The following is a 10,419-nucleotide window of genomic DNA, read 5'->3' as shown; positions in this document are numbered from 1 at the left end:
TGACAGGCACTCAGAATTGTCTAGGAATTTGGTCCTTAAGGCAATGGGGAGATTTCAATGTTTCTAAGGAAGAAAATAATATAATTATGCCTAAGTTTAGACAGATACATTTGGTTATGACCATCTGGCTGTTTTGAAACAAACAAAAAGATTGAAGGAAGAAGAGAGACTTAGAGATGGATATAATAATCTAGCAAGAACGATGAAGGTCTGAACTAACAGAAGGTGTGGGAATGGGGATGACAAATTTGGGACATTTTTAAGCTACAGTCAGCAGGGTATCATAAGCAAATAAATAGAAGGGAGGAAAGAGGGACATTTAGTTCCTTCCTCTTGAGTCCATAGACAGATGGTGCTACCATTAATGAATGTAGGAGTTCTGAGAGAAAGAGCAGGTTTGAGAAAAGAAGACAATGAGTTCAGGTGGGGACATTGTAAATCTGAGTTATTTATGATGTATTTATGATACATCCAAGTGGAAGGGTCCAGGAGGCAACTAGCTAGTTAACTGGGTCTGGACTTTTGCGAGAGAAGACACAGTTAAATGATTGAGATTGAAAGTCATTAGCTCACAGACGGGGTCATTAGCTTCCAGAGAAGGGGAAGGGTGTGTATTGGTCAATTTTCTGTTGCTGTGACAAATACCTGAATTAAACAACTTAAAAGAAGGAAAGACTTATTTTGGCTCAAAGTTTTGGAGGTTTCAGTCCACTGTTGGTTGACCTGTTGTTGCTTTTGGACCTGGGCATGACAGGACATCATGGTGGAGAGTGTATGGTAGAGCAAAGCTACTCAGCTTATGGCAGCTGGGAAGTGAAGGAAAAGGTCAGAAGGGTCTTGGGAGAGTCTTAACATCCCCTTCAAGAGTATGGCAAGCCCTGTGCTGAATTACTCCATGGTGAGGAGTAGTTCTTGGACTATGCCTAAACTGTGTTACTCCATTTATAAAGCATAATTTGTCATAAGCTACTCCATTTCGAGTTCAAGTGTAGAGGTGGGATGACTCCACACTTTGTACAAGTAAGCAGCCTCCATCTGCCTAGCACCCCCATAAACTGATAAATTAATCATGCTAATAAAAATGACCACATGTGAACTCATCAAATTTATCAGAAGCACATGGGCTTATCAAACTCACACTGGAAAAACCAGGTCTGTGACCTTATTGGACACACCAGACCACCAAATGAAGTACCCACCCCCCTCGCTCAAGACCTATAAAAGGAAGAGCACCTGAACCACAGGACATGACAGCACCCTGACCCACTCACCCGGTCACTCTCCCTCATGAGCCTTGCCCAGGAAATTGCCACAGGAACAAACTTCCAAATCTCTGTCTTTGGGCTTCAACAGAGTATGGTTTTTCCTGCCTCTGGCGACCATGCAGGGCCCACTCCACGCTAACATCTCAAGCTGATGGTCTGTAACTGCCATCCTTCTGGACCTTGACCTAGACTAAGTTCTGGTGTTCAAGCTCTTTACCTGAACAAGCTGGCTGATTCAGAAACTTACCTGACCATCAACAGTGACTCTTTACATTCGTATCTGCCTTTGCTCTCAGTTTAACCTCCTGAGCCCCTATGGCTCCCTTAATCCTTTCTTAACCTTTCTGTATATATACAAATTAAAGTATGATATGTGACTTGAGTGTTAAAGATCTCAGAAATTAAGATTAGAATAAAAGAACTTATGATCGCCCAGCTTGTGACTATTAGATGACCCACAAGTATTTGGTGAACTGCAACCAATGAAAGTGGTATAACCTTTGAATTTATAGTTATTCAACAAATTCCGACATTGTGGAAAGATGCAAACATGTTTGGTCTATGTCGATGGCATAACTGGCTCCTGACAACGGCACATCCCCAGTGACCTAAATTCCTTCCACTAGGTCCCGCCTCTTTAAAGTTCTAACACCTCCCAGTAGCATCATGGACTGGGAAACATGCCTTTAGCATATGGGCTTTTGAGAGAAATTTAATATCCAAACTAGCTAAAAAGTGATAGCATAGGAATTTGAACCCACTTTCGTTTATTTTAACAGATGGTTATTGAGCATCTGCTAGGTTCCAGGGAAAGTGCTTTGCTGGATATTTGAAAGTGAGTAGAGAATGCCCTCCTTCTCAGTGACGGAGGGAATGCCCAGATCAGCATACGCTCATCTTCTGCCTCCATATCCAAACACGTTGCTAAAATCTAGTTATATTTTGCTTTGAACACATCTGTGATCTGGTAGAGTACACCCTCAGCGACAACAAAATGGCTACAAAACTTCCTTTCCCAATTAGTAAGGTCAAGGAAGGCAAGTGTACTACAGAGCCCTGCCCAGCTCCAGCAGAGATGGACATCAACAACTATTGACTGTGTTTTAGTGACATCACTGACTTACACGTGCAGCATCTCAGCCTTGATGGCTCAAAGTTGGTCACATTCAGAGATCCTGACTGAAACCTTCCAAACACACAGATTGAAAACCAATTTCATACCACCAATAACTTCGTTCTTGAATTCTCCAGTAACACACAAATATCCACAGGTCTTTCTCATCTTTAAACATTTTTATATCCCACATTCCTTTTGAGCTACTTTTCCAACTCGTGTCTTCTTTCTGTAGTCAGAACTCCCAGAAAGACTTGTCTCCATTCCCTGTCTGCCATTCATTCACTCCGCAAGGCTTTACGCCCTGACCCCTACCCAGGGCACCACTGAACCGACCTTGGGTAGTGCTAGTGGTTTCCGAGTTGTCAAATCTTATAGGTGCTTTCTGTTTTAATCATACTACACCGCTCTTATCCCTGCAATTCTCTCCTCCCTTAGCTGTGAAGATATTGCACAATATAGTAAAAAGTTCAAAAGTCTTAAAGTTGGAAACCTGACTCTGATATTTGCTTACCGCGCCATCTTGCACAAATTTCTCGCTCTCTGATCCGTATTTTTCTCATTTCTAAAATTAGTGCAACACAGACAGAGGCAGAATGGCGGCACAGTGAGAAGCACAGGCTTTGGTGTAACTTTACACGGGTTCAAGTTCCATGTTAGCTCTCTGATCTTGAACACATCACTTGTGTGCTTCAATTTCCTGGTGTGTAGACAGCAGGATTTGTGAAGACGGAATGAGTTACTGCAAGGCATTCAGAGCGTGCCTGACACACAGTGTTGTGTTCAGTGTGTGCCTGATGCCTACGTCAGGGGACTTCTGTAAGAGTTCAATGAGATGGCAGCCTTTGCCTAGCGCCTAGCACAATGCCTGACACATAGCAAACCCTCCCTTCATCGTGCCAGCTCCCTGTCCTCTGGTCTTTTTCCCTCTTCTCAGGTCATTCCTTTTCCTGAGTCCCAGGGTTCCATCCTTGGCCAGGTTCCCTTTCCCTAGGTGACTTTGTCTAACCCTTTGGCTCCAATGACAGATGATTCCCAAGGCTCCAGGCCACAAGTCCTATCAGATTCTCAGACACATCTACCCAACTCCCTGCCAGGTCTCTCCACGCTTTTCCGATGGCAGTTCCAATGAATCATCTTCCTGCCACCTGATGTTCTCATTCTCCTGTGTTCCTCAGCCAAGGAATCATCTCCATCTCTCCACCCAGAACTTTGAAGCCATCCTATAGTGAACCCTCTCCCTTCCACTCTCTGCCCCATCCTCCACCCGTAACCCCACCCCAGTCCTCCACCACCTGGCAGCCTCCACCTGCTGGTTCTGGCTTCCATAAGTTCCAGGCATCTCCTGCTGCCTTCCCACCCCTCGCATGGTTGATTTAGTTCAGTCTTCCTTCTCTTTCCCCTGGACTATTTCAGCAGCTACCTTACCAGCCCTCATTGCTCTCCATCCCTCCTCCCCATGTGTTATGCCCAAATGGTGTCTCCCTACAGGGTATGTCCAAATTCATACCCTGAAGCCCTGACCAACTCCAGTACCACAAAAAGGACTGTATTTGGACAAGGTTTAGGGAAGTAATTAAGGTTAAATGTGATCAAAAGTGTGGGACCTCAACCCACAGGACTAGTGTCCTTATAAAAAGAGAAGACTCCAGGGGGGTAGGCACAAAGAAGAAAGGCACACAAGGATGCAGGGTGAGGCAGCCAGAAACAGAATTTGTACCTTGATCATGAACTTCTAGCCCCAAACTGCAAGAAAGTAAATTCTGGTTTTTGTTGTTGTTGTTTGATTGTTTTTTTTCTGCCCAGTCTGTGGTACTTCATGATGGCAGCTCAAGATGACAAAACTCCCCTCCCCCTCGGATACACACGCTTGGCTTGAGGTTCATGGAACATGACTTGCAGCCCTCTGGAAGGTGGAACTGGATACCCCTCAATGCGGGGTCCAGGTTGTTCCCACTCTGTGGCCCTTTGTCCTCATTTCACAAAACCTCACTCATCTTTTAAGACAGCATTTGAACATCCTCTATTAGAGGTTAAATTAGATGTCCCCCCGCCTTGTCCCACAAAAGACACACACTGTGAATGCTCCTATCACCCCATCTACTACAAGTGTTGTCATCGATTGACTTGTTCTTCTCTCCCACTAAACCAACAAGAGAAAAACAACAACAACTACATCTTCTGCCTTCTTGTTCCAAGCACAATGTGGTTTACAGAAGTTATCCAATTTATTTTTATTAGATGAGTGAATAGATGTATGATAAGCAGCATTGCGTCATGGTTATATATTAAGTCCTTAGAACAGTTGCCTGGCAAAAATAAGTACTATTGCGTATTTGTTAAATAAATGAACAAAATATACGGAACATGCTTTGGATCATTTTTTTTCCTGCAGTTGTAATGAAGTAGGAACATATGGAGAAATAAAAGCCCAAATTTGCAAAGAGATCGATCCATGCAAATAAGTTCAAATCCGTAGTTGTTGCACTGATTCCTGACAACTTTAGTCATGGCTGAACTAGAATGGAAAATTTTCCTTCCTTGCCTCAGTGCTGACCTCATTGGGCTCTGGCTGTTATTCTCTGAGTTCACTACTTCCTCTCAGCCCAAGTAAACACTCCTCCAGGGTTCATAAGAAAGCCTTCCAGGCCAGTGGGTTGACCCTATTTACGTATGTTCTTTGGCACTCTGGTTACATTTTAAATTGCTGGTGGGTTAGACACTCAGGGCTGTGCAGCACTGAGGCCAATGCAGGTCAGGATGTGACTGCAGCTGTGAGCATCTCATGGAGAAAGTCCAAAGGAAATGCAAATGAGAAGAGTGAGTCGGCCAATGAGGGCTGAGAGTGCGAGCAGGGGACCATTTGATCCATCAAGCACTGGTTGAATGCTTCCATAGGCAAGGAGCTTGGGACTCAAGGTGACCAAGGTCTGCTCCCTGAGTTATAGAGCTGGGCCTTCTGAGAAACTGAGGCAATATGAAGCCCCCCCTCCTCAAGCCCCAATTCTTGTGATCAAGTCAGAAAGATTTCAGACATGACACTCAGAGTAACAGGAGTAAGTTTATTGAAGGATAGGAAGTGAAAGGGGACACTCTCAAGGGAGAGAGCAGGTCCTCTCAGAGAGGAGTGGGACAGGGTGCCTCTCCTGCACTCCAGTTTTATTGGGGATCACAGAGAAGTTTCCAGAGAGTCCTGCTCAGGTCTACCTCTTGACTTTTGACTGACAGCAGGGTGACATCAGACTTTCAAGTCCCCACTGCCATGCAACTCTAGGTCCCCTTGGCCCATGCTAACCTATTATAATTGGATTCTTTTTTGGGAGAGGGGGTTCCCAGGGATTGAACTCAGGGACACTCGATCCCTGAGCCACATCCCCAGCCCTATTTTGTATTTTATTTAGAGACAGGGTCTCACTAAGATGCATAGCACCTGGCTTTTGCTGAGACTAGCTTTGAACTTGCAATTCTCCTGCCTCAGCCTCCCAAGCCGCTGGAGTTAAGGTGTGCACCACCACATCCAATTCATGCTGTATTTCTTCAGTAGATGAGCTCATTTAATCTTTCAGGCTAGGGGCTATTGGTGTCCCCATTTTATAGAAGGACAAGTAGAGACACACAGAGCTCCAGTGACTTTCCCAGAGCCACACATATGGTACAGCAGAGCACTTTTCATAAAAGTGTGCCATTACAAGGGGCAGATATCTTAGTGCGAGTTATTTTCACAAAACACCTTGGATGTGGGTAATATATTTAAAAACGGAAAGATTTCTCACACTTCTGGAGGCCGGAAATCACAGGTCAAGGTATCAGCAGACCCGGTCTGGTGAGTGCTGCTCTCTGCTCCTCCCATGGTGGAAGAGGCTGCCTTCCCTCCAGCTCCTTTATAAGGACACTGATTCTATCACAGGGGCTCCACCCTCATGACCAGTCACCTCCCAAATGCCCCAAATCCTCATGCCATCGCTTAAACTTCTACATATTTATTTCGAAGGCACACAAACGTTTATCCACAGCATTGGCTGAGCCAATATGGAGGAAAAAATAGACAGATTCCGCTTCCCACGTGCCTGGGGTCTAGAGCAGGAGTAAGCAAATTACAGACCCCAGGCAAGCCTGGCTTACTGCTTGTATTTGTATGACCATGATGGAGAAATTTTTTTTCACATATTTAAATAGCAAAAAATTTTTTTAAAAAGTGTGGCTCCGTGGAAGAGCATACGCCCATTTCTAGCCTGTGTAGGGCCTGGGTTTGATCCCCAGCACCCCACAAAAATCTCAAGAAAAGTAATATTTTATGATATAAAACTTATTTGAAGTTCACATTTCAGTATTTCCATAAATAGTTTAATTGAAACCCAGCTGCATACATCCATTTGCATATGGCTGCTTCCATATTTCAGAAGCAGGATTGCATAGTGGCAATAAAGAATTCCTAGCTGCTGACGCCTACAGCATTTACTGCCTGACCCCTTCCAGAAAAAGGTTGCCATTCCCTGCTCAAGAGTCCAGACTGGGATCCTTCTCTACCCAATGCTCAGCCCTTCTGTCTCCAGAAGATAAAGTACCTTCCCATTTAAGAAACTGTAGACCAAAAGAGAATCAGAGCCACCCCAATACTCAGACCTCCTACCTTGCTAGTTAAGAGAAATATCTTAAGTTAAAAAGAGCAACTTTACATAGTGGACATATTTTTCATTGTCCACACTCTTTGGCACTTTGGTGGTGACTCTGTTCATGCATTCATTCACCCACTCACTCATTGACTCATTCCACAAACAACACAGATGGCACCCTTTGATTCTGGTGCTTTCTCGGGTGGGTAAAGGATTGGGAAGTGACGCTCACTCTCCACATCATCCATAGTTACCTCTGGTCTCTGAACGGTCAGGCAGAGACTGAACTTGGGCAGATTAAGATTCCAACACTTCTGCTTCTGAGTTCTGTGACTATGATCCAGCCACTGAGCCACCAGACTTTGCAAAAAGTGGAGCTGCCCTTACCTCCCTCCCATGCCCGTTAGGAGCAGTCATTAAACTAGTGTGTGCAAAGCACTTTGCCTGAGATGGGGCCCAGGACCAGTCCTCAGAGAGCTGTAGCAGCCATCACCACCGCCATCATGGCTATTATACTGAAGAATCTAATCAGGTCTACCTCCTTTCAAATTATAACAAGGAGTTGTTAAAGCTGATGCCAATTTCAGAAAAAATAACCCCTCTGGTGCTCTCTTTTTAGAAATTTATATATTTTAATACCAGGAAACACTGTACTATTTCTAGTCCCCCTTGGTATTTGTTACAATCTCAAGAGGCACAATGTGTTGAATCAGGGAAACGACGAGAATTTTCCTCACACCAGTGTCCTCTGGGATTTTGAGAAAACACTGAGTATAAATAACAAGGATCTTAAGTAACACCAGGCTGACAGCCGGTGGGAAGAGGGGCCCTCACACCGGGAGACTGAACTCAGGGTCTGGGTGTCAGGTCTCTGGAATGCTGGACCTTGTGGAATAATTGCTTTAGAGAAAAAAACTGACAAGCACAGAATGTTCGGGAAGATATGAAACGAAGTGAAAAAAACAAGAAACCCTCCCACACATATTGTATTTTTGTGAGGCTTACAATCAAGGACTTAGCTTCGTTGCATTTAAGGGAAGCTGAGCCGGGTCTCCTTAGTTTAATTGCTACCCATAAATTACCAAAGGAGGAGAACAGGGTGGCAGGGAAGAGATGAACACTTCCTCAACTTTGCAACTTTAAAAAACCTCCTAATATTTTACCACTAAGTAACTTGTGTTAAGTGCAGAAAAATCAGAAAAAATATCGATTTGGTTTTTTAAATTAATGGAAGACCTCACCATCATCCCTACCCAAGGTCAGCACTGATGTTTGGCCAGTGTGTTTCCCAAGCCTGTACCTGTGTAAAGCAGAGCACACAGAGGATGTTATTTTACCTGGGGTGACGGCGTCCGTCCAAGGCTAGGACTCTAGAGCACAGGACTTAGATTTGAATCCTGTCTCTACCACTGGTCAGCTGCTGGGCTTCTGACAAGTATTTTCCTCTTTCTGCCTCAGTGTCCTTTTTGTGAAAGTGACTTTATTATAGCCCCTGCTTCTTGGAATAGCAGTGAGGATTAATGAATTGTTATGTAAAAAGCATTAAAAACAGTGATACACCCACTCTTTCTCTCTCTCTCTCTCTCTCCACACACACACACAGACACACATACACACACACACACACACACACAAAGCCTATATGTGTATGTGCATGTATTCATTAGTGTATATGATTTTTCTTAAATTAAATTTTATTAAAATTTTCATAGCATTGGTAATCTTTCTTTTTATGAGTTAATGATGATATAAATGACCCTATATGGTCAATATTTTAAGCTGTTTCTTATTTTTCACTATTATAAACAAAAACATTGTGATTCATAAAAAGTTTTGCACTTGGATCTTTGACAACTAGCTTGCTGGGAATTCATCCCTAGGCTGAGTCAGATAGTATGCTCTTTGAAAAGGATTTTGATACATAATGCCAAATTGCTCTTCAGAAGGTTGTATTAATTTAAATTCTCAATACCATAATACTAAGATGCTTATTTCCCCCAAATCCTTGCCAACACTGGGTATTTTCATTCTATTTCATTTTTTCCCATCAGATTGGAGAATTTTATTGTTTTAATTTTTAAATTTTTGTTCCCAGGAAGAGCACATATTTTGTTTATGTTCATTAGTCATTTTTTTTTTCCACTGTGAATTTGTTGCCTGTGTTGCTAACATATGGATCCATCTTTTTCTGTATTGGTTTATAAGAGCTCTTTATAAAGATGTTTACCATTTTTTTTTTAGTTTATCATTTATTTTTTTGTTTTATAAAACGTCAAAGTATACCAAACTATATTTTCATCATTCCCTTGTGGGGGTTTGTATGATTTAAGTTCTTAATATTCAACTCTAGCAATGTTTTCCATCAAGATTTTTGTTTGGGGGGGGGGTTCCAATTATAAAGTCTTTCTTCACCCTCCCTCTAAATTATAAGAACTTTATTTTTTATTTTCTTCTGACACATTTATAATTTTATTTTTACACTGAAAAATTAAATTTACCTCAATTTTTATTTTGCAACTTCAGTCTAATACATGTAGTTTTTCCTCTAGGTTCAGTGATTTTACAAACTGATTATCATCCAAGTCAGTAATGAATATATGAAACAAATTTTGTCAATTTCCTTGAACATTGAGGTTCTCCTCTAAAGCATGAAAATAAAAAAATTTCCTCTGCTTGTTACATTGTGAATAAATATGTCTTGCAAAGTATCAAATGCTACAGTAGTGTATACCAGTATGACCAACTTTAGCTTCAGGATTTGAAAAGAGTAAGACACAAAAGTGCAAAGTCTGAGAATTTCTCCCAAGACCTGGAGAAAGAAGTGAGAATCCTCTGCTGAAATTTCCCTGATTCTGAAGGACTGGTAAACTCACTAAGTTTCCTAAATAAGGTACCGGGGACATTTAAGATAAATGTAAGGTTTAAACATACCAATGACACTATATATTTAGAGTATTACAGAATTGACTTTTTATACATTAAACAAGAGCAAAATTTGTATAACTTAATAAAAAATAAGAAGTAGTTAATTTTCAGGTACTTCAACTGAAAACATTTGCATTCCCTAAGTTGTTTTGATGATCTATAAACCTCATGCCAACTTTTTTAGTATTATGCAAGACTGCTACTTCTATTGCACAATATTCACAAACTTTTGCCCTGCTGTTTCCTCAAAAAAAAAAAAAAAAAAAAAAAAGATAAGGAACAGGGATCAAAGTGACAGACCAGGCCCAGACTCCACCCTGATGTTCTGGGCTCTGCTCAGAGCAATCTCAGCTCACCCAGTCACGATCCACATTTCACACATGGTCAGTCAGCAGCCTGTGTGGAGAGTGGTCAGTGGGGGTGCCAGTGAGCAATGACCAAGTCATTCCATTGGCATGTGACAGGACTCAACTTCAAAGACAAGATAAATTACCCAAGGAAA

Source organism: Sciurus carolinensis, chromosome 5 (genome assembly GCF_902686445.1).
Source record: "Sciurus carolinensis chromosome 5, mSciCar1.2, whole genome shotgun sequence".
NCBI lineage: Eukaryota > Metazoa > Chordata > Mammalia > Rodentia > Sciuridae > Sciurus > Sciurus carolinensis.
This window is presented reverse-complemented; position numbering follows the sequence as displayed.